Below are 21,897 nucleotides of genomic sequence, written 5' to 3' on the forward strand. Positions count from 1 at the left end.
AACATATAATTAAATGTGACCGTGTTGGGATCATAAGTTAAATTACAGAGCCATAGCTACTGCCCTAGTTCCTAAGGATATGAAAAGGAAATTAAAGCATATTGTTCTAAGTTACTCTGAAAATGCCGTAGTACAGGTGAAAGAACCCGGAACACCTGTTATTGCTTGGCTTTGCAAACAACTAGCTGTGTGATCTTGGCCAAATCACTTAATTTGACCTCAGTTTCCTTATATGTAAAATGAGAAAGTCTCCCATTCCAGACAGTAATGATTACAGAAAAACTCAAAGATAAGACTAAAAATAGAAAAGTGTAAATTCGTAACGGAATTTCTCCGTGTATAAACAAACTTTAGAGAGAAACTGGATGATTTTGGACTTCCCTTGAAATTCAAGCCAAGTTGGGAGCCAGATGGTTGTTACCCACAAACCCCACATGAGATGAATCTCAGGAAGCCCATCTGCTTGAATTCCCCCCACTTCCACATGGAAGTGAGGATCTCTAGATATTCATAATCCAGTGAGTCATTTCATCTTCTCTCTTTTCTCGTGCGTGCCAAAGAAAATTTCTCCAGAGGAATATAAGAAATCTAAGTTCTGACTGGTGTCCCTGGAGTATGCATAAATGGTTCTTATCATGAGTATCTGTAGAAAACTCAGAAGAGTACAAGGTAATATTCTGCGTTTTATAAGTGAAATTCTATTCCCTACGACGGCTACTCAGAACTTCTAACCTTGATTGTTCAAATCAGCTTCCCGTTTATGGTTTCCTCTCCCGTCCAATCCACTAATAGTGCACTGCTGGATTAATCTTTTAAAGCAACTCTGTCCAATAGAACATTCTGTGATGATAGAAATGTTCTATATCTCTCCTGTCCTGTATACAGAAGCTGCTAGCTTTTGGGCATTACTGAGAATTTGAAATATGGCAAATGCAAGTGAGGAGCTGACTTTTTCATTTTATTTAATATTGATTAATTTAAATTTAAACTTAGGCAACTACCTGTGCTGGTGGCATCTGCACTGAACATTACAGTTCTCAAGCACAGCCCTGACCATGTCCCTCCTTGACTCAAAATGTTATGTACCTTTGTTCTGCTTAAAATGTACCAATAAAGTATCTTAAACATTCAAGAAATTCCATAAACTGTTTTCAAACTTTGCTTTTTATGCAATCAGTATTTTATCCGAAGTGAAATATTTGCTGTTCTCAAACCTATCTTCTGTTTTCCAGCAGTCACACTTTCCTTACGGTTTTTTAAACGAGTATTTTGTTCATTTAATTATATCTGATGTTGAAATAGCTCAGCTCAGTTTTCCCAGCCTTTATAAGATCTTATCTCATTCTTATCAGTTGACATCTCTCATGCTCATGAAATCCCATAGCCCTTTCTTATGACATTTAGTACATTTTACTGTATATTGTAACTATTTATGTATATACATTAAGTCCACTACTAGACTGTAATCTTCCTGAGACTGTTGCCCATGTCTGATTTAACTTTGTATCCTTCCTGATTCTTTTCACAAAGAAGAAATATAAATTAATCATTAAGCGAAAGTCAATATCATTGGATTTAAATCCCAGTTACTTGAACTACTACCTGTGTAATTGATTAGCGCCATGCCAAGGTACGTAGCAAGGATGCAGCAAATGCTAGCTAATTCATAAATGCTACAGATGTAAGTTCAGAATTTTCATAGGCAGATTGTCATAGTTACTTTTGATGCACAAACAAAAGGCCATATTCTTTCACTGAAAGAATCACACAATCAGCAAATATCTTATTCTCCAAGACCAAGTGTGATAGAAAGAAGCTTGTTCTCTCTCACAGCAGAGAGAACCATTCTTGATCTATATTCACCTCTCTCTCCATCACTAAAAAGTAGAGTTTGGGGCAAAATGTCAAGAAAGAAGACTTGAAACTTAGCCCCAGGGCAGGACCAACAGTAGATAATCCTGAAAGCTATTCCTTGGTAAAGGCAGCCCCATTTCTACGGGAAGCATGTGGTTTCCTGCCCTCCTGCCATCCACTGTGTTCCTGTTGGCAGCACCAGGGTTGAATGACTTATTTTTTTTGGCCCTGGGCTTGAAAAGAGTTATAAAGATACATGGGTAAAAGGGAAGAGAACAGATTTAAGGGGAAGCTGCCCTTCTCAGCATTTGAGAGAATTCTTTGTTCTCTGCTTTTGGACACTAATCTTTGGGTTATTTAGGCTGACTTTTTCTACAATGGTTGAAATCAAATGCTTTCAAAACTCTACAGTAGAGAATTTTAAAGATTTTTCTCAAAGACATAAAATTCTACTAAAATATTGTTGATTATGTTTAAATTACCAAATTCTTGATTCAAAAATATTTCTAAGGAATAGAATTGCTTTTATCTACAAAATCACTTGAACTAACTTCTGACCTACTCTTAGTAAGTGATAATGACTGATCTGCTTTAATGAAATAATAGGATGTAAATCATCTGGGTTTGAATCCTAGTTTGCTATTTACTCACTATGTCATTAATTTTCTTACCTATTAGAGTCAGCTCCTTCTAGGTTCGAACATGAGTTGGGGCACTTATAAACTTTACAATCACTCACAAGTTACTTAAGTTTCTTCATGTATGAAATAAACTATAAAATAATGATAATTCCTACTTCTCAAGAATGTGGTTAAATATGAATTGAATTTACATAAAGCGAATAAAGCACTTTCACAGTACCTGGCACATAAAAGGCACTCAATACATTTAAGTACCCTATGTGGGTAGTTTGTACTTTGTACAAACCCTATGTGGTTTGTACTAAGATAAATGCTATAAATTATTAAAGAACAATTTCTTCTTTGGGCTATTTATAACTCCTCCATGTAACGTTGACTATACTATTTTTTAAATCTTTTATTTGGAAATAGTTTATAGCTTACCATAAAGATGCAATGTTGGTACCAAGAACTCCATATACCATTTATCCAGATTCAAAAAGTTTTTAATATTTTGTTCCATTTGCTTTATCATAAGTACTCTCTTCATATATTATACATCTATCATTATATCCTAGGCTGGGCTTTTTATAACCACATGTCCAGCTATCTACAACAGCAGAGAAAGTTTTTTTTCTCTTGTTATTCATTATCACGGAAGACATGTGGCTTTCTTATGTAAAAACTAGACCTAAAAACATTTTGGAAACGCCATACTCCAGATATGCCACTATCTGATCTGTGTATCCAGCACATTACCTCCATATTAAGCCTCCCAGAGCAATACCTGGAGTGGTTTCCCCTCTAGAAAGTGAAGCGAAGCATTAGAGCAGCATTCTCAAACACTTCAGTTTTAGGGCCCCTTTCCCCACTTACAAATTACTGAGTATCTCAAAGAGCTTTTTTTAGGTCTGTTACAGCTATCACTAGTTACCATATTGGAAAATAAACTGAGGAAAACTTTAAATATTTATTAATTCATTTAAAAATAATAATATTAAACCCACTACATATTAACATAAATAATATACTTTAGTGAAAAAAACTATATTTACCAATAATAAAGATGTTAGTGAGAAGAATTGTGTTGTTTTAATTTTAATCTTTTTAATTTCTGTCTTATTAGATGCCAATTAGATTCTTATTAGATTCTCATATCTGGTCTGAAATCAACCCATTAAAATATGCTGTTTTGGTTGAAGTATAAAAAAAAGAAATCCAGCCTCATGCAGTTCATGGGAAAAGGAGTACATTAATTGCCTTTTCAGATAATTTATCTTTAAAACTATATCAAAACTCAGTAAGTGGTAGTTTCTTAAAGATTAATTGCAGCCCTATCTTTTAATATTCTATCAGAACGATGCGCTCTATTACTTTTAAATCCATTGGCTTCTTTTTCACTTTAAATGTGTCTTTTACCCATGCATACATGGTTTTGTATCATCATTCATTGGCCATTTGAAAAGTATTGGTTCACTGAGTTGTGCACATCTTCTGCATATTTCATAAATATCAAAAAACACATTTGTTAATATGCCCGCTAGTCTCCTTAGAAAATCCAACACTGGGAAGCTGTTAGACACATAGTGGCTCGTAAAAGTCTTAAAAATTTGTACTTTGCTTGAACGTTTTAATTATATCGCTGGCAACAAATACTGTCAGTTGTTTTCTTTGGAGTGACAGACTGACTTCATTTGTTTTTGAGAAAACATCTGCCAAATACTCACTTCTTTTTTTAAAAGCAGTTTATTAAGATATAATTCACATACTATAAAATACACCAATTTAAATTTTAGAATTCATCGGTTTGCAGTATATTCACAGAAGTGAGCAACCACCAGTACAATAAATTTTAGAAAATTTAATCACTCCCAAAAGAAAGCTCACATCCATTTGCAGTCACCATAGCTTCAGCACAACCCTCAAATCTTAGAAATCACTAATCTACTGTCTGTCTCTATGGATTTGTCTATTATGAACTTTTCATATAAATGGAATCATACAATATGTGGTCTTTTGTGACGGGCTTCTTTCACTTAGCATAATGTTTTCAAGATCCATTCATGTTGCAGCATGTGTCAGTACTTGACTTTTTTTTTTTTTTTTTTTTTTTTTGCGGTACGCGGGCTTCTCACTGCTGTGGCCTCTCCCGTTGAGGAGCACAGGCTCCGGACGCACAGCCTCAGCGGCCATGGCTCACGGGCCCAGCCGCTCCGCGGCACGTGGGATCCTCCCGGACCGGGGCACGAACCCGTGTCCCCTGCATCGGCAGGCGGACTCTCAACCACTGCGCCACCAGGGAAGCCCGCCTGTCTTTTTTATTATAGCCTTTTTGGTGCATATGAAGTGGCATCCCATTTTGGTTTTGGACTGCATTTTCCTAATGGCTAATGAAGTTCAGCATCTTTTCATGCAATATCGTTCACTTATATATTTTCTTTTGAGATATGTGTAATCAGAACCTTTGCCCATTAAAAAAAAATGGGATATTTGTCTTTTTATTGTTTAGTTTTTAGTTCTTTATACATTCTGGATATTAGACTCTGATTAGATATATGATTTACAAATATTTCTTCCATTCTGTGAATTGTCCTTTCAGTTTTTTGATGGTGCCCTTTGAAGCACAACAGTTTTTAATTTTAATAAAGCTCAACTTATCACTTTTTTTCTTTTGTCAATTGTACTTTTGGTGTCATATCTAAGAAACCTTTCCCAACCTATGGTCACAAAGATTTACTGCTATGTTTTATTCTATGGATATTTCAGTTTCAACTTTTACACTTAAGCATATGAGCCATTTCAAGCTAATTTTTGTGTATGACGTGAGGCAGGGTTCTAAGTTCACTCTTTTGTATATGGATGGATACTCAATTCTCCCAGCACAGTTTCTTGAAAAGATTCTTCTTTCTCCATGGCACCCTTGTCAAAACTCAAATGACCATAATTAAATGGATTATCTCTAGCTTCTCAGTTCTATTTCATTTATCTATATGACTGCCCTTATGACAGTACCACACTGGCTTGATTACTATAACTTTGTGGTGAATTTTGAAATCAAGAAGGATGAGTCCTTCAACTTTGTCCTTTTTCAAAATTGCTTTGGTTCTTCAAACACCAACTTCTGAATAACCATAATTTGTTTGTTGGTTGTTCTTTCAAGTAAAAATTATATTCTGTGGTAATAGTGGCTAGTTCCACTCTCAGGCTCGCAAGTGCTTTTGTTCAACACAACTACTGGACTTTATAATATGTAGCAGAAGTGCTCTATGCTTCTCTTTTTATCACACAGAATATTAAAGGATGTGTACTCAAGGGCCAAGATTTAATACATTTAAAAAATTTTACTACTTTATTAAGACTTCTTTAGAGAAATTGCCTTTTAATATTTATTTATTTATTTTACACGTGTGTGAGACCACAATGACCACAAGTGCTACTACCTTGATTCCTGCTCAGTCCACAGCAGTTTTGCCCATCACTGAATTTGCACCATCAGTACAAATGTCAACACAGTAAAAAAGGTAAAAATTTCTCTGCATGTATTTGGTAATACCAAGTCTGGTAAAAAAAAAAAAAAAAATCTGTGAGGAGTAAACTTTTAAAATGCCATTTTACAGCCCGCATAACTTCAGAAAACCTGTCAACAAACATTTAATTCATATTTTATTGCATATATCTTTAAAACTATATACAGTAAAAATAATTGGCCAAGTAATCTTGTCATAGTTATGAATATTTACCTCCAATAGAAAATATAGTTATTATTAGTGCTCTCATTACTTGGTTAAGGATACTTTTTAGGTCTTTTAAAATATTCCTTTGACCCAGAATAGTCTGTGATTGTGTAATAAGGTATTTTCTGTATACATTGCAATTTGCGGCTATGGCATTTGAGATAGCATAAAATATTTTAGACAAAATGTTCTTTCAGTGAAGTTTACATTTTTTCTACTGTAATTACCAAACGCCAGAATTAATTTTTCTCAGATCATTATTCCTTTAGCATAGTTGACAATCCCAGGCATTGAACTCATTCATTAAAATGCAGTAGTGATTTCTCCAATGGTTTTCACTACCAGTAATGACATGCATTATTACACATTACTAATTTCCATGAAGAATAATGAGATACTATGTTATTGGTATTTACATTTACAGGACTATACTTTGTTGCATGCTTATAAAGAAAATGAAAAAAGGACCCAGGTCAAATTAACATCAGTTTTTTTCTTAAAGATTAAATAATCACTATATTAGTATATGATGTTAGAATTGCTACTAAATATTTTTATTATTATGTAATTTCATTAATAATTGGAATAAACATATGGCTGAGAAGGACAACACTGAAATTATTAAAATAAATATATGATGATAGTTATGAGTAAACTTGGAACTAAAAAAATTTTTCAAGACAATTTTTGGATTAAATATTCTGAAGTTTTTTTTCTTTGATGTTTTGCATTTGCGTTTGTTGTCATTGTTACTTTCTCCAGTTCTAAGCATTTATTAATTTCAAAACAAGCCACTTAACTTGTGAAATTATCTACTTTAAATGCTTTTTTGTGTTAAATGTTAAATGTCTTATTGTGCTGGTATTCCAGTGTTTACATTAGTACTCACTAAAATAAAACAGTTACTTTTTGATAAAAGTTAATTTGTGATTTGAGCCACTGAAACAACACAATGCAAGCATTTCTCAGTTTTGCCTTGAAGAGTCATCTTCAATTTTATAAACTAAAAATGTAGAATTAATAATCAGGCTTTATATCTGGTGGACAGTATATCAAAATATTCACATATGCTCATTGATTAAAACACTTACTCAGTTGGACAGCCACTAATTGATATGCAAATATTTCATCCATTAAGGTGAGCTTTACTCAAAATGTATGATTTGTCTTTAAGATTATAGCTCCTCATTTCAAAGACATGCTATTTTTACCCTATTTGTATGAAGCAACTGTGACATGCAGGGACTGATTAGCTTAAACCACAGATGTGTTTGCCTTAGGGAAGTAGCAGTAGCCTAGTTTTCCCCATAAATATGATAGCCAGAATTCAAATTATTTCCAATCCAAAGCCACGACTGTCCCAATTCTAGTAGTTCAGTGATTAAATTGGAATATAGTAAAGAGGAAAGGAAGATTGAACCTGTAAACATTTAATGTCTGTATGTTTTTTTCTAAGGCTAAAAATAATAATTCTGTATATTACTAGGGATTGGCTCTCACTAGGCTAACATCGGTAGGCGACTCATTTACGCAGCACTTGAAAAATTCATTTGCATCAGTCATCGACACATGGATGCATAATGAGGGCGGGTATTTTTCAGGAAGAGAACACACATTTAATTTGACATTTTCATGTTAAACTTGAGGCAGCCAGCTTCCCTGGCTTTCCTCCATCTTTTCATCCCACCAAACCTTCCCTCCTACCCATCAAATCAGCAGAGCATTCTGCACCCTAAAACATAGGCAGATGGGTTCTTGTGTCATTATTTGTAATCCGATTGAAAGATCTGTTTTTGCTTCTCCTGGCCCCCATCCCATAGTTCTCTAAAATCAACATTCCGTTCCTTAAATTCACGATCTTTCTTTTTTCTTAGCAAGAAATGAAACTTACCAATAGCATTTCTTTGCAACTTTCTCATGTACTTTATAGTCATGCATAATCTCTGGGTGAGAGTAATTCACGTAAAGTGTTGGAAACTGTTTTTCTTAATTCAGTAACAGTAGTACACTTCTAAGATGGAAAGTGCCAGATAAATGCCATATAATAACAACAATTTTATCGAAGTCAAGTCATCTAGCCTTTCCTATAAATATAAATGCTTCATTATTTAAGCATGCATTTAAGAACCATTTTCGTGGGTTCTCTTTATTCATGACTATTTATTCTGAATTATCTCATAATTGGATGATTTCTCATTTTCTTTTAATAATTGCTTGAAGCATCTAAAAAGCACTAAGTGTTAAGAGGTCATTCCTTAACAGTGACTGTTAGAATTTCTTGGAAATGATTTTCCTAGGTTTCTAGGTTACATTTTTCTTGCCCCATTTGTATGCCTAAAATTCTTTGTTGAGCCAGGGAGGGATATATAATATTATGCTTTTAAACTGTCCAATCAATACTTGTGTACCTACGTCCTTGAATTTTTTTAATCTATAAAGAACTACATAAATCTAATGTGTAAAATATAAAGAGAGCAAGCCCCACTGGGGACATATGAAATATTGAAAAATATAGTAAGAATAAAAATCGGCTTAAATACTGAACCCTGAAACGACATTTTACAAAGTGGCATTTCCCATTCTTTACATTCATAAAAAAAACCTTGCCTTGTGTCATGGGAAAAGTGAGACTACCTCCAAAGTTCATGGTAGTTGATTAGACATAGTTAAATCTTTGCATAAGAAGTACGAGTGTTTGGACTTTTAGCTTGACCAAGGTAAAATTCATATTCTATATTTAGTAGGTACTCTAACCTGATTTAATCACAAATTACAGAAATATCACAGTGAGGGAAGGAAAAGGAAGGGTGCCAATGAAATGAGACAGCTGGTTTTCCCAGATCTTTCATTTGACCTCTTCATCCTCAGTCCCCCATCTTCTTTGATTCTATCTTTCCAATCCTTCCAAAATAATTTGAAAGAAATGCCTTATAGGAAATGCAAACTTTCTAGAGATAGGCAACAAAAAGGTTGAAATTTACCAGTGTGTGATTTTCACCAGAGGACAAATACTCTTTCACTCCCTTTCAGTCAGATGAACAAAATGCTCATTATTATATTTTTAAGTTTTCTACTGCATACAGAGTACGTTGTTCAGTGTCAGGAAAAGTTGATTCTGGAAAGGTAAAATATCCATGCTTCAGAGAGTTTACATGTTAAGAACAAGTTGATAGATAAGTGATAATTTTTAAAAAAATGAGGCACAGATGTTATAAAGATTTTTATTCAACTAATAGTTTTTTTAAAAAAATTATTATCTAGCATCATGTAGTGAAAATTCATCATACTGGGGATCAGGAAACAGTGCTGAATTTGGCTCTGGCTTGATTGGGTGTGACCTTGGTTATATCATTGAACATCTCTGGGTTTCAGATTTATTGTCTAAAGAAAACAAAATTGATTGAACAATCTCTAATTCATAGTCATTCTGTATTACTTCTTATGAGGAAAAATGTTCTTTTTAAGGACAGGTGTTTTCACAATACTCCTGTTAATGCACTTAATGCCTCTATCATATCTTTTGAGTTTCTGTCTGGTACTTAAGATTCTTCTACATAACTATATATATCTTTAGTGCATATATTTTTTTATGAAATGAAAAACATTGTTTTTTTTCACATGGTTAAGCACTTTTCATGGATAGCTAATTCTTCACAGCACTCTCTGAAGTATTATTATAATTATGCCTGTTTTCCAGGTAAAGACTTGGAGACACCATGAGATTCGGTCGCTAACCCAGGGTCACATTAACAGTAAATGGGGAACTGAGATTCTGACCCTGGGGCCCACTTTCTTAACCACCCTACTGCATTCATACCTACCAGCATTACTTATTTCACACCACTCTCCATATTTTTCCAAATGTTTCTTTTTCTAGACAGATTGATTTTTTTGTTTCGAAACAGAAGGCTATGTGCTCATTCAGGACTGCAAATCTTTACATCTTGTCCCCCATCCTGAATGCTTTTATCGAATCTCTCTTCTCTAGGCTCCAAAATGGCACAGTGGTCCAGGTGGCCACTGCATCAGTTAGTCAGAGTTGGCCTCTGAGAATAATCCTCTGCATCAGCACATGTATATGGCAGTGGCTCCCAGCTGGATTTCAGGGCCCTGCCTGTTCTCCTGGGCACCTCTGCTGTGCCAGAGGCTCCTCAGCTGACATCTCATTTCGCCCAAATTTGCAACATCCCCAATCCTCTTACAGGTAAATGTACCACTTAATCTCACCAAGCAAAAACTTTGGAATTCTAGGGACTTCCTGATGGCGTGGTGGTTAAGAATCCGCCTGCCAATGCAGTGCACATGGGTTCAAACCCTGGTCTGGGAAGATCCCACATGCCCCGGAGCAACTAAGCCCATGCACCACAACTACTGAGTCTGCGCTCTAGAGCCCATGAGCCACAACTAATGAGCCTGCGTGCTGCAACTACTGAAGCCCGCGCACCTAGAGCCTGTGCTCCGCAACAAGAGAAGCCACAGCAATGAGAAGTCCGTGCACAGCAACGAAGAGTAGCCCCTGCTCGCAGCAACTAGAGAAAGCCTAAAAAAAAAAACTTGGGAATTTTAGATTATTCCCTCTTTCTCATCATATACACCCAGTCCCTGAAACCTAGCAGTTTTGCTCCTTTTGTGTCTCTCAAATCCCATTTTTCTCCATTCTCATAGCCATTGCCTTAAGTCCTTATTATTTTTTGTCTGAATTATCACAATAGCCTTCTTATCTGCTCCCTGTGTCTCCCACCATGCCCTGTTCCAGTTCTGCCAATGTAAATCTGGCACAGTAATCTTCAAAAAGGGCTAGTCGTTCAGATTTCCTCCATAATTTTCAGTATAAAATTTAAACTCTTTACCATAATTTTTAAGGCTTTTCCTTCCCTCCCTCCCTACCTCTCTCACTTCTCCTGACACTGTTCTCCTCAGGTGAGGTTCAGCAACCTTCCCCAAGTCTCCCAGCCCCTCCTGTATATTCCTCTACTAGAACGAACAAGTAGGACCCTGTTCTCTCAGTGCTTAGAGCCCCAACACCTAGGCATTTTAATATAAAACTTAAGAACTCATACTTTGAAGGTACACAAACCTGGTTTGAATTACTGGTGCACCAGTTACTAGCTTATTTGGATGAGCTTGGACAAGTAATGTGACCTGCCTGGGTCTTAGTTTCCTCATATGTAAAATGGACAGAATAAAGGGCCTATCTCACAGAGTTGTTAGCAGGGTTAAATAAGATAATTAATAGAAAGCCCTTACTAGGATACCTGGGACACAGTAATTGCTTTGTGAATGTGACACTACAACTAATGCAATGCCTAAAATTGAATACTAATGAAATTTTTGAATGAATAAAAAACTGAATGAATGAATGAACAAAGAGTATGGAATTGAATCTAAGGAGGAGAGAAAAATGCTGCAGGTCAGTGATAGTTTCAGGATGAGATCAAGTAAATAAGCAACACTTCAGATGTGTCCATTTTTTGCCTTCAGATTTGTTTCATGGTTGATATTATTTTAATACAAAAGAAACCATCCAAAGCTTATTTTTGATCAGGCTTTTATTTTATATTTCCACTTCCATGTTCTTCTTGACATTTGAGAAGTACTTTTCACTACTTCCAAGATTCCGGTCTTTGTGCATCTTTACTGAATTAGAATAAGCACAGTGCACTTTCTATTGATGGAGCCATCTGAGGTTCCTGGCCTGGAGGTTTCCTTCACAGATAAAGGAAAGCTGGTGTCAGCACATTTAGGGCACATCAGAGAACAATCGAGCAGTGTGCAGGGTCTGTGCAATCACTTGCTCTCATTAGATAACTTTTTAAATGTTTGCATGCTTGCCAGTGGCAAAGATGGCAAACTTCAAGTAATTGATTGGGAACAAAATTTTTATTGTCCCCTGCAGTTCTATAAAAACCAGTGGTTAATACATTTTTCTTTTTTTTTTCTGAATGACTTTCCACTTCAAACCTTTGATCAAGAGTCCGGGTCTATAGTCAGTATCTGGAGTCCTTAGCAGATGGGATGACAGGGATTAACAGGCCTTTCTGCAGGTGGTGAAGTGTAACCAGCAAGATACTTGTAGCTAATGTTTTTAAACTCTTTATAATTTACCCTGTGATTCCCATATATGATCTCATAAGGGGAGGGGAGGTATTTTTCTTAACCTTCTTTTACACTTGAGGAAAACAGGAAAATCGAGTATCAGTTAATTGCTCAAATTCACTTATTAGGAGTGCCATTGTTACGGTCATTGTTAGGAATCACATACCCTTCCCCTGCTGACCTAAAAATCATTTTGGAGGCTGATTTTATAATGGATTTAAAAATTGAAGAGGCAAGAAATATTTATTACCATTGGCAGGGCAGAGATGTGGCAGATGTGTTTCACTCAAGCAAACTTAAGACAATACATTTAGGGAAGTGTGTACTGTAGGGTGAGGGGGTTTGTCTACACAGTTGTTACTTGGAGAAGATGGAGCAAGGAAATTAGAGGGAGAAAGAGTAACTACAACAAAGAATTTCTCTTACTCTTGCTCCAATCACCATTTCACTTACCTGCCGATGAAATAAAAATTTATATTTTAAGGCAAGACAAGAAAATTTAAACATAAAATATTTCTCTGCCAGTATGGGCCTCCTCCCTCCCCTCTAGTGTGCATTGTGCATCTGCATTATGCGTCAACCAGACCTCCCCAATGGCAGAAATAGCTGCTTAAGCATAAAGATCAATTTTTCTTCTTCTGGAGCTAGTCATGAAACTCCTTAGGAGATAACATTCCTTTCTCAATCTTGTAGGGATCATGGTGACCCACCACTTGCCTTGTGTGTGCAGATGACTCTGGTGAACTTTATGTACAGTGACAATATATCATTTCCCTTAGAAATAGCAATTGGTGCAGAACAGACTGGTCAGATGACCTGGGGAGATACTGGGCCACACCTAATAGAATTTTCCAGCTTAAATACTTACTTATGACCTTAGTAATGTTACTAGTTATGTTACTTGTATTTTGCCTACTTTACAAGATTGTTGTTTCTTGCATTATCAAATGTGTGACTAATCCTGAGATAAAACTAATGTGATTAGGTGACTTGAAACAATTGACCAAATATATAGTCCTATAAGATCAATGATTATAATAGTGTAACTCTAGATATGGGAAGAAGCAACCAGAGGGAACCATTTCCTGAACCTTAACAAACTAGTAGGACAGGCGGTCCAAAAGCTTTTGGCTACTGTTAACAGGACCAGTCCAGTAATAGCACTTTGAGTGGCTTATCAATGAAATTCTTGCTTGACCTGGGAATGGGCATTCGTAGTGCCATGGGACAAATTGGTTATGAACTGCCTCCCAAACCTTGGTGGAAATTAAGAGCGAAAGGGAAGGGATTATAAAGTAAAGAATGTTGCCCACCATCTTGTTCTACAATAATCAGATTATCATCCACTGCAGTCACTGACCTACCAGACACTCTGAAAGGAACTTGGGGTGAAGATCAGGATGAGGTAATCTGTGCTCTGGGAAAACTGACAGAACAGGCCTTCAAATAGTTAGATATTTTCAGGAGAAATCTTTTATGAAACTGGATTCTTACATCTTGACATACCTGGAGAAGCACTAAAACCGTCAACTAAGACGTCTGTTTCTCATGACTAGCAGCAACCTTCTACTGAGATGTGTGCTTGATTGCATGTACCCCCTTTGCCAGAATAACATGTATGCTGACCTCCCCCTTGACCTCTTTGGAACAGTCCTCAGAGCTTCCTGAAAGACTGTCTCCCAGGTTATAATCCTCAGATTGGCGCAAATAAAATTTTCCATCTCTTTCTTTGATAGCTGATTAATTTTTTTGTAGACACTACCACAACCACAGCATGAACCGATTTGTTAGTGAGACTTCTGAGCTTGCCCTGGAATCTGTTTTCTATTCTCTGACATCAGTTCCCATCAGAACCAAAAGGGTCTCCCAGAGCAAATAGCTTTCACTTCAAAATCATGTCATATCCTTAATTACTAATGCCTTAAAATACCATAACCCTTAGCTTTTTGATCTATGCCTTCTACCTTTGTTTTTTAATCTTTATTGGGACTTTCAAAGTTGTTCCTATTTTTTTAATCTTTATTGGAGTATGGTTGCTTTACAATGTTGTGTTAGTTTCTGCTGTTCCTAGTTTTTTGGGTTTTTTTCCCTCGTATTTTTCAAAGTTGTTTTGATTTCCCTAGGTTCTTTATATTTCCAAATGAATTTCAGAATCAGCTTGTCAGTTTATACAAAAAGGATTCTCATTGGGAATGCTTTTTTTTCTACAGATTAATTTGGGGGAAATTTGACATATTTGGTATATTGAGTTATCTGACCCATGAAACTTGTAAATCACTCCATTTATTTAGGCCTTTCATTTCTCTCAGCAATGTTTTATAGTTTTAAATGTGCAGACCTTTATCATGTTTTGCCAGATTTATCCCTAGGAATATAACACTTTTTAATGCTATTGTAACTGGAATTTAAAAAAATGTCAATAGTGAACTGTTCATTAGTAGTATTTGGAAGTAACAGATCTTTGTTTATTGATTTTACATCCTGCAATCTTCGTAAAGCCACTTATTGGTTCTTTTTTTTTTTTAACATCTTTATTGGGGTATAATTGCTTTACAATGGTGTGTTAGTTTCTGCTTTATAACAAAGTGAATCAGTTATACATACACATATGTTTCCATATCTCTTCCCTCTTGCGTCTTGTTCCTAGTTTTGAATGTCATTATTTTCTGAAGCTGTGGTGTGAGTAGTTGTGGTTCTCTGAATTCTTCGCATCTTTCTTGTCTTTCACCTTCAGTGGTGTATTCAGTGAATAGTTTTGAGCTCCTGCAGTGTACTAAAGGCACCAAGATGAATGCAGAATGTTCCCCGACCTCACCATTGGTTGAGAGAGATATCAATGGTGTTTCTAAAACACAGAGATAAGTGTATTCATAGTCAAGTCAATCCAGGTCATTGCTGGATCTTTCTAAGGAAACTTGAGTCTCTCTGTCCACCAGAAACAGGATATCCTTTGGTGAGCAAGGCCACAGACTGATGCTGGAAAGGCCTTGGTACTCCCCACATCTACACTCCACCCATCAACAGATTGCAGGGATTAAATCACTTGACAACCTGTGGTAAATTTAATCCACTAGGGCTCATATTATTATTATCTCTGATCACCACCCAGTATATAGATTCCTGTTATCTACTCTTTCCTGCAGCCTCACCTTAGGCCTCCTGCCCCTGATCTGTCCTAATGCTGCTCCTCTTGGCACTGTCTTCCGGTCCTGATCTCTATCTTTTACTCTTTGAAACTCCCTGATCATAGTTAACAGACTTTTCTGTGTTTCCTACAACTGGGGGCCTTAATTGAAAAGACCTTCCGTATGTAAACCCTTCTCCTGTTCAAGTGGGAAAATCTAATATTGGGAAGGAGGTAGTCACTAGAGTCTATGTGTATTTATGGCTTATCTACAAGAATTCTCAAAGTTAGTTGTTTGTTTTGTTTTTGCTTTTAGAAGCCTTGGGGTGAGAGTTCCCCAGATGTGTTCTTATGATCTTGAAGTCTATCCATAGCAAGCATGTGACACTTGCCTGGATCATCAAGTTTCAGAGTACCTGTAAAAGTAAGAGCATAAAAATAAACCAGGTGGTTAACTTATTTACAAAACAGGAACAGACTCACAGACATAGAAACAAAACTTACGGTTAGCAAAGGGGAAGGCGGGGAGGGATAAATTAGGAGTTTGGGATTAGCAGATGCACACTACTGTATATAAAATAGATAAACAACAAGGCCCTACTGTGTAGCACAGGCAACTATATTTAATATCCTGTAATAAACCATAATGGAAAAGAATATGTATATATATAGACATATATGTGTATGCATATTAATATATATCTGAATAACTTTGCCATACACCAGAAGCTAACACAACATTGTAAATCAACTATACTTCAATTAAAAAAAAACAAAACAGACATGTGGTCAGGTCCAAGATATTCTGTGCAATCAAGTTTTCTCTCTCTCACCAAGAATGTGTCTATTCTGCCTCATAATCCCTTCAGTTTTAAAGAATATATTTCAAATAGGTTAGCTTCCTACTACAACATATTTTCTTTCTTTTGTTTGTGAACTTCTCTAGATTTTTAAACTTAATTATTTTTTTCCTTTGTAATTTTTTTTTCACTTCTGCTATCTCTTGAAGTAAAGAGTTTGGTGTGTTTGCTTCCTGCTGGGGAAAGTACTACAAGAAATTTTGTGTCATTTTGCATAATTGAGTAATAAAGTATTCTGGTTACCAGAAAAAAAAATTCAAGCTACACACATTCAAGAAATAAGGGTATAGTAGACTATACCTAATAATAATCCTGTTCTACGCCTAATTTATACTTTCTTTGGATGACTCAGAAGGCAATTCAAGATCACACAGAAAGCTCAGGGACCGCATGGCATATTATGGTAAATATGCAGGAGTGTCAGTTAACAGAGTTTTCAGATTCTCTGAGAAATATGCTTTATGTTTAAAAGTAAAAAAAGTATGTTAATGTAAAGTGCTTTATAAATAGAATTATATGTGCTGTTTCTGAGAAAATGATAGAAGTAAAAGTCTCAAGGTCACTTTCTTGAACTCTAGAAACTTCTTGCAAAGAATAAATCACTAATCTGTGTTCTAGATTTCATTATCTTCTTTCAAAAATGATACTCATGTTTTTGCCTATGCCGTAATGTATTTTCTAATTCCACCTCCTATGTGCCAGTAGGACATAATATTGAAGTAAAGAGAACATGAGCAGGCTTCCCTGATGGCGCAGTAGTTGAGAGTCCACCTGCTGATGCAGGGGACACAGGTTCATGCCCCGGTCCGGGAGGATCCCACATGCCGCGGAGTGGCTAGGCCCGTGAGCCATGGCTGCTGAGCCTGCGTGACACTTCCCAGTTTTATTTTTCTAATCTATAAAATAAAAATAATTTTTTAGCACATGGAGTTCTTGTGAGCAGTAAATAAGACAATTTAGGTAAAGCCTTTAGAATTGTTCCTGGAATATACTCTGGGTTCAGCAAAAGCTTTCTCTTAACACAATCATTTTTTTCTTTAAATTTATTGGTTCATAGGTGAGGCCCTATTATTTTTGAAATTTAGTGCATACATCTTTGTTAACTTGAAATGGACTTCATCATCTTCTAATGGTTATTTTTCCAGAGCAAGAGGCCTAATCCCTTTAATCAGTGTTTATCATCCACGGAATGGATGCAGCATCTGGTAGCTGAGGGCGTGAGGAAATACTGTGGAGGTAGAGGGAGGATTCAGGATTGTCCTAGTCTCTCAGTTTGAAAGTTCTGTTTCATACCAAAGCGAAGTCAGCTTTTTTATATCTTCCTTTTAACTTCCCTACTCCTGCTGCCTGGCCTGCACTGACTGCGTAGTCATTCTGGTCATTGGACAAACCTTCTAATATTTAAAAACGGCCATTGTGTTTCACATAAAGCTTCTCTCTTCCATTTCAACACACCCAGTTCCTACAAGCCTTCCTGATAACTGTTTTCCCAAACATTTATCATCCTGGTCACTCTCCTCTGTTCACAGCATCCTAAAGTGGTCTCGGAGCAGGACATGCTATTCTAGGTGTTGTAAAGAATTATGGGATTTCCCCCTCTTGTGGACACTGTTTCCATTAATGCAGGATACAACTGTATTCATTTTGGAAAAGTCTTGGTGTCCTGTTGGATATTGGGCTTGAATTCAATGACAATATTTGAGGTTTTTTTAAAATTGAAGTATAGTTGATTTATAATATGTGTTAATTTCAGGTGTACAGCAAAGTGATTCAGTTTTATATATATATATATTTTCGTATTCTTCTCCATTATAGGTTATTACAAGATATTGAATATAGTTTCCTGTGATATTGCAGTAAATCTTGTTGTTTATCTATTTTATATATAGCAGTGTGTATTTGTTACTCTCATACTCCTAATTTATCCCTTCCCCTGTATTTGAGTTTTTTTAAATTGGAACGACTTGTTGTTAAAACAGGTTTCCTCATCATGTAGTTGCTCTAATGTATTTTGAACTTAATTCTAGGATTTCATATTTTTATCTGTCAAATTTTATATTACTTTTATGTCATTGCTCTCATGTATTGAGAGTTGTCGATCTATATTACATTATTATATTATATTATATGTATTATGTTATATATTAGTATTTGATCTCAGCATTGGGACATCTGATGTTTTAAAATACAATGTATAATAGTGGAAACCCTACTGATAAAGAAGTAGATCAAATCAAAGCTTTATATACAGGTGGCTGACATGCTAGACATCTCTCTTCAGGTTGGAAATGAACAATAATCAATATCATTCGGTCTCTAGCATTATTTTACCTCTCTCATCACTGATAGTTTTTCTAATTGGGTAATTTATTGAATGAATCTGGTGAATCTTTCATCATTCTATGATGTAAATCATTAGGACTGGAACGCTGGACTCATTTAAAGCATATGTGTACTCTCTTACTATTTCCACACCTTTCCTCAGCGTTAAAGTTTTGCTCTGAACACAAACATGCACACACATACACACACATTCACACACACACTCACATTCATTGCGGAAAATTTAAAAACTACTTTTCACTTAGAAAATTTAGAAAGCGCATGCAATTCGATTCAAAGAACGGAACCAGTTGTATGACTGTTTCTCCTGGCTCACTCCTAACTAATAGCTACATGTCCCTTCTCTCTTTAAACACACACACACGCACACACACGCACACACACACATACACATCTCTTGTTTATATAAGGTTGGGATCATATGATCTATAATAATTTATCTTATTCTCATTTACTTTTTTTAGCATTTTCCAAAGTCGTGAAAAAATATGGGAGAATATGAACGTTAATGGCTGCATGTATACTATAAAATAGATTCAACATAACTTATGTAACAAATTCTCAGATTAAGTATATATCCAAATTTTGGCTATTGTGAATAATCTCATGACAAAAATAATTATAGCCAAATAATTCTCAGTACCTCTGGTAATTTCTTCTAGATAAATGCCTAGAAGAGATTAATTAAACAGTCATAAGTTTACACATACATACAATATATATTATACATTTATATTTCTTTTAACAAAAAGTATATATTTTAGAAAATATATAAAATGCAAACATTGAAAAGTCAAAAAAATTATAACCCACAACCCAGAAAACAATGTTATTAATTTAATCTTAATAACATAGTGCATATATTTCCTGTATTTTTTTACATTTAAGATTTAAAATATAATAAGGTTATACTGTACATATTATTTTTAGAATTTTTTTAGTTAAAATTAGGTCATCATTATATCATTCATTACTTTTCTACAATATAATTTTAATATCTATACAGTATTCTTTTGTATGACTTAATTTTAAAAAAGAGATTTCTTATTATTGGTTAGTTATGCCAGTTCTATATTCTTTGTTATGTAGACTGTGATGAGTATTCCTGATAATAAATCTTTGTATATATTCTCATCAATTTTCTAAGGATAAAGTCTTAAAGATGAAATTGCTTGTCAAAGAGCATATGCAATTCTAAAGCTTTTTATGGACCTTATTCAATTGGTCTTTGGAAAATATCCACAAATTTTCCCTCCCAGCAGTATAAAATCACATTTCCTCAGATTCTTACCAACATCATTTATACATTTTGGCCTCGCTTTAAGTGAAAATTATGTTGTGTGGTTGTTTCTATTTGGCATTTCTTTCTTTGATTACCAGTGAGGTTTCACGTTTGGGGCTGCGTCTGTGTGTGTGTGAGCGTGTGTGAGAGACAGAGACAGAAGGAGATGGAGAGAGAGCTTGTGTGTGAATTTGCTCCTCAGTCTTCATTATTTTCTATAGATTTTTCTGTTTTTTATTTAGAAAATGTATTTGATATTAATGAAATTAAACATTTATCTTTGAATAACTTTTACAACTTTTCTTAAAAATGTTTCCCATTCTCCAATACTGTAAAATATTCAACATTATTATTATTATTTATTTTTTTGTTTTGCGGTACGCGAGCCTCTCACTGTTGTGGCCTCTCCCGTTGCGGAGCACAGGCTCCGGACGCGCAGGCTCAACGGCCACGGCTCATGGGCCTAGCCGCTCGGCGGCATGCAGGATCTTCCCGGACCGGGACACGAACCCGTGTCCCCTGCATCGGCAGGCGGACTCTCAACCACTGCGCCACCAGGGAAGCCCACAACAACAACATTATTATTAATACCATTATTTTTATTGCATTTCAATATTGTCTTCTGGAATTTATTCCTGTGTGAGTTATGATGTAAGAATCTGACTTATTTTTTTCCAAAAATTTTAATCAGTTCTCCCAGCACTAAATTCATCTCCCTACTGATTTGAAGTAAAGCAAGCAAAGTATAATTAATTCAGATATAGAGAATGGCTCTTTTTATTCCATTATCTGTCAGTTTTACTATTTTCCATTTTTAATTTGCAAATTTTTGTTTATAGTGATATAAACACCTATGTGAGTCTTTATACGATTTGGCATTTCAACTCTGATATTATGTTATATTTTTTCATATATGTCTTATTTTAAGGAAAATCTTTGAATTCAGTTTTGCAGTTATTTTCATAAATTTTTTATACTTACTGACTAGATTCAAAGCTTGCTGCAGATTTGATATCTTCCCTTCTCAGTTATTTGGGATACAGTTTTAATGATTATTTTCCAAAAGGAACATGCAAGCAGTATTTTTTCTGAAATCTTTTATGTCTGTGAATGGCTCTCTCTTAATTTCATCCATTAATGACAACATGGGTTGTTATTTTGAGTGTCAGCTTTTCATTTTCTCTGAGCCTACAGGATGATGCTTGCTTTCTTTGTTTCTGCAGGGATTTTTCTTAGGCTCCTGTTAATTTTCTGTTCTCTCTTTTCAATCCTGTGCAGATTTTTCCCACGGTCCCTTAGCTCTGTAGTCTATCTTCTTGAGCTGAATGTATGGATCCCTTCCTCAGTTCCGTGACTAGAGCTTGGTGAGAAATATACTCCAGTCCATTTTCCCATGTCTGATAAATACTCATCTACTCTTCTACTCTCATAATCTGTTTCTCTGAGACTCTGGACCATTGGATTACATGAAAAAAATTATAATTCTCAACATACACTTCCCCCAAATCCTTCTTAATTCTTCCCCTTCCTTGAATGTCTTACTTGTAATTGCATTAAAAGCCATAATTTCAGCTTTAAATTCTTCTTCAATATATAAGCATTTGGGGAAAATATTTAAATTTCTATATGCCTTTTTTGGGTCTAACTTTTATTTAATATTTTGATGTACAGCTTTAGTTTTATTTGATTAAAAAACCACCTACAGGGGCTTCCCTGGTGGCGCAGTGGTTGAGAGTCCGCCTGCCGATGCAGGGGACACGGGTTCGTGCCCCGGTCCGGGAAGATCCCACAGGCCGTGGAGCGGCTGGGCCCGTGAGCCATGGCCGCTGAGCCTGCGCATCCTGAGCCTGTGCTCCACAACGGGAGAGGCCACAACAGTGAGAGGCCCGCGTACCGCAAAAAAAAAAAAATTAAAAAAAAAAACCCACCTACATAGTTTTTCTCTCCTTTTTTTAATCACAAGTCCCTTCCACGTTCTTGCTCA

At 35.6% G+C, this 21,897-nt stretch overlaps 1 long non-coding RNA gene across 3 annotated transcripts in view; it reads left to right on the forward strand.

Annotated features, from left to right (window-relative positions):
• Positions 1–21,897, forward strand: part of LOC125965321 (uncharacterized) — a 327,903-nt gene that overhangs the window by 54,456 nt on the left and 251,550 nt on the right. For 2 of the 3 annotated variants that reach the window (XR_007479064.1, XR_007479062.1), the window contains exon 2: positions 15,745–15,852. The exons of the other annotated variant lie outside the window; for it this stretch is intronic. This is a non-coding gene — a long non-coding RNA (uncharacterized LOC125965321). The remainder of the gene's footprint in view (positions 1–15,744; positions 15,853–21,897) is intronic. 3 annotated transcript variants of the gene reach the window in all.

The sequence above is a fragment of the Orcinus orca genome, chromosome 9 (assembly GCF_937001465.1).
Source record: "Orcinus orca chromosome 9, mOrcOrc1.1, whole genome shotgun sequence".
NCBI classification, from domain to species: Eukaryota; Metazoa; Chordata; class Mammalia; order Artiodactyla; family Delphinidae; genus Orcinus; species Orcinus orca.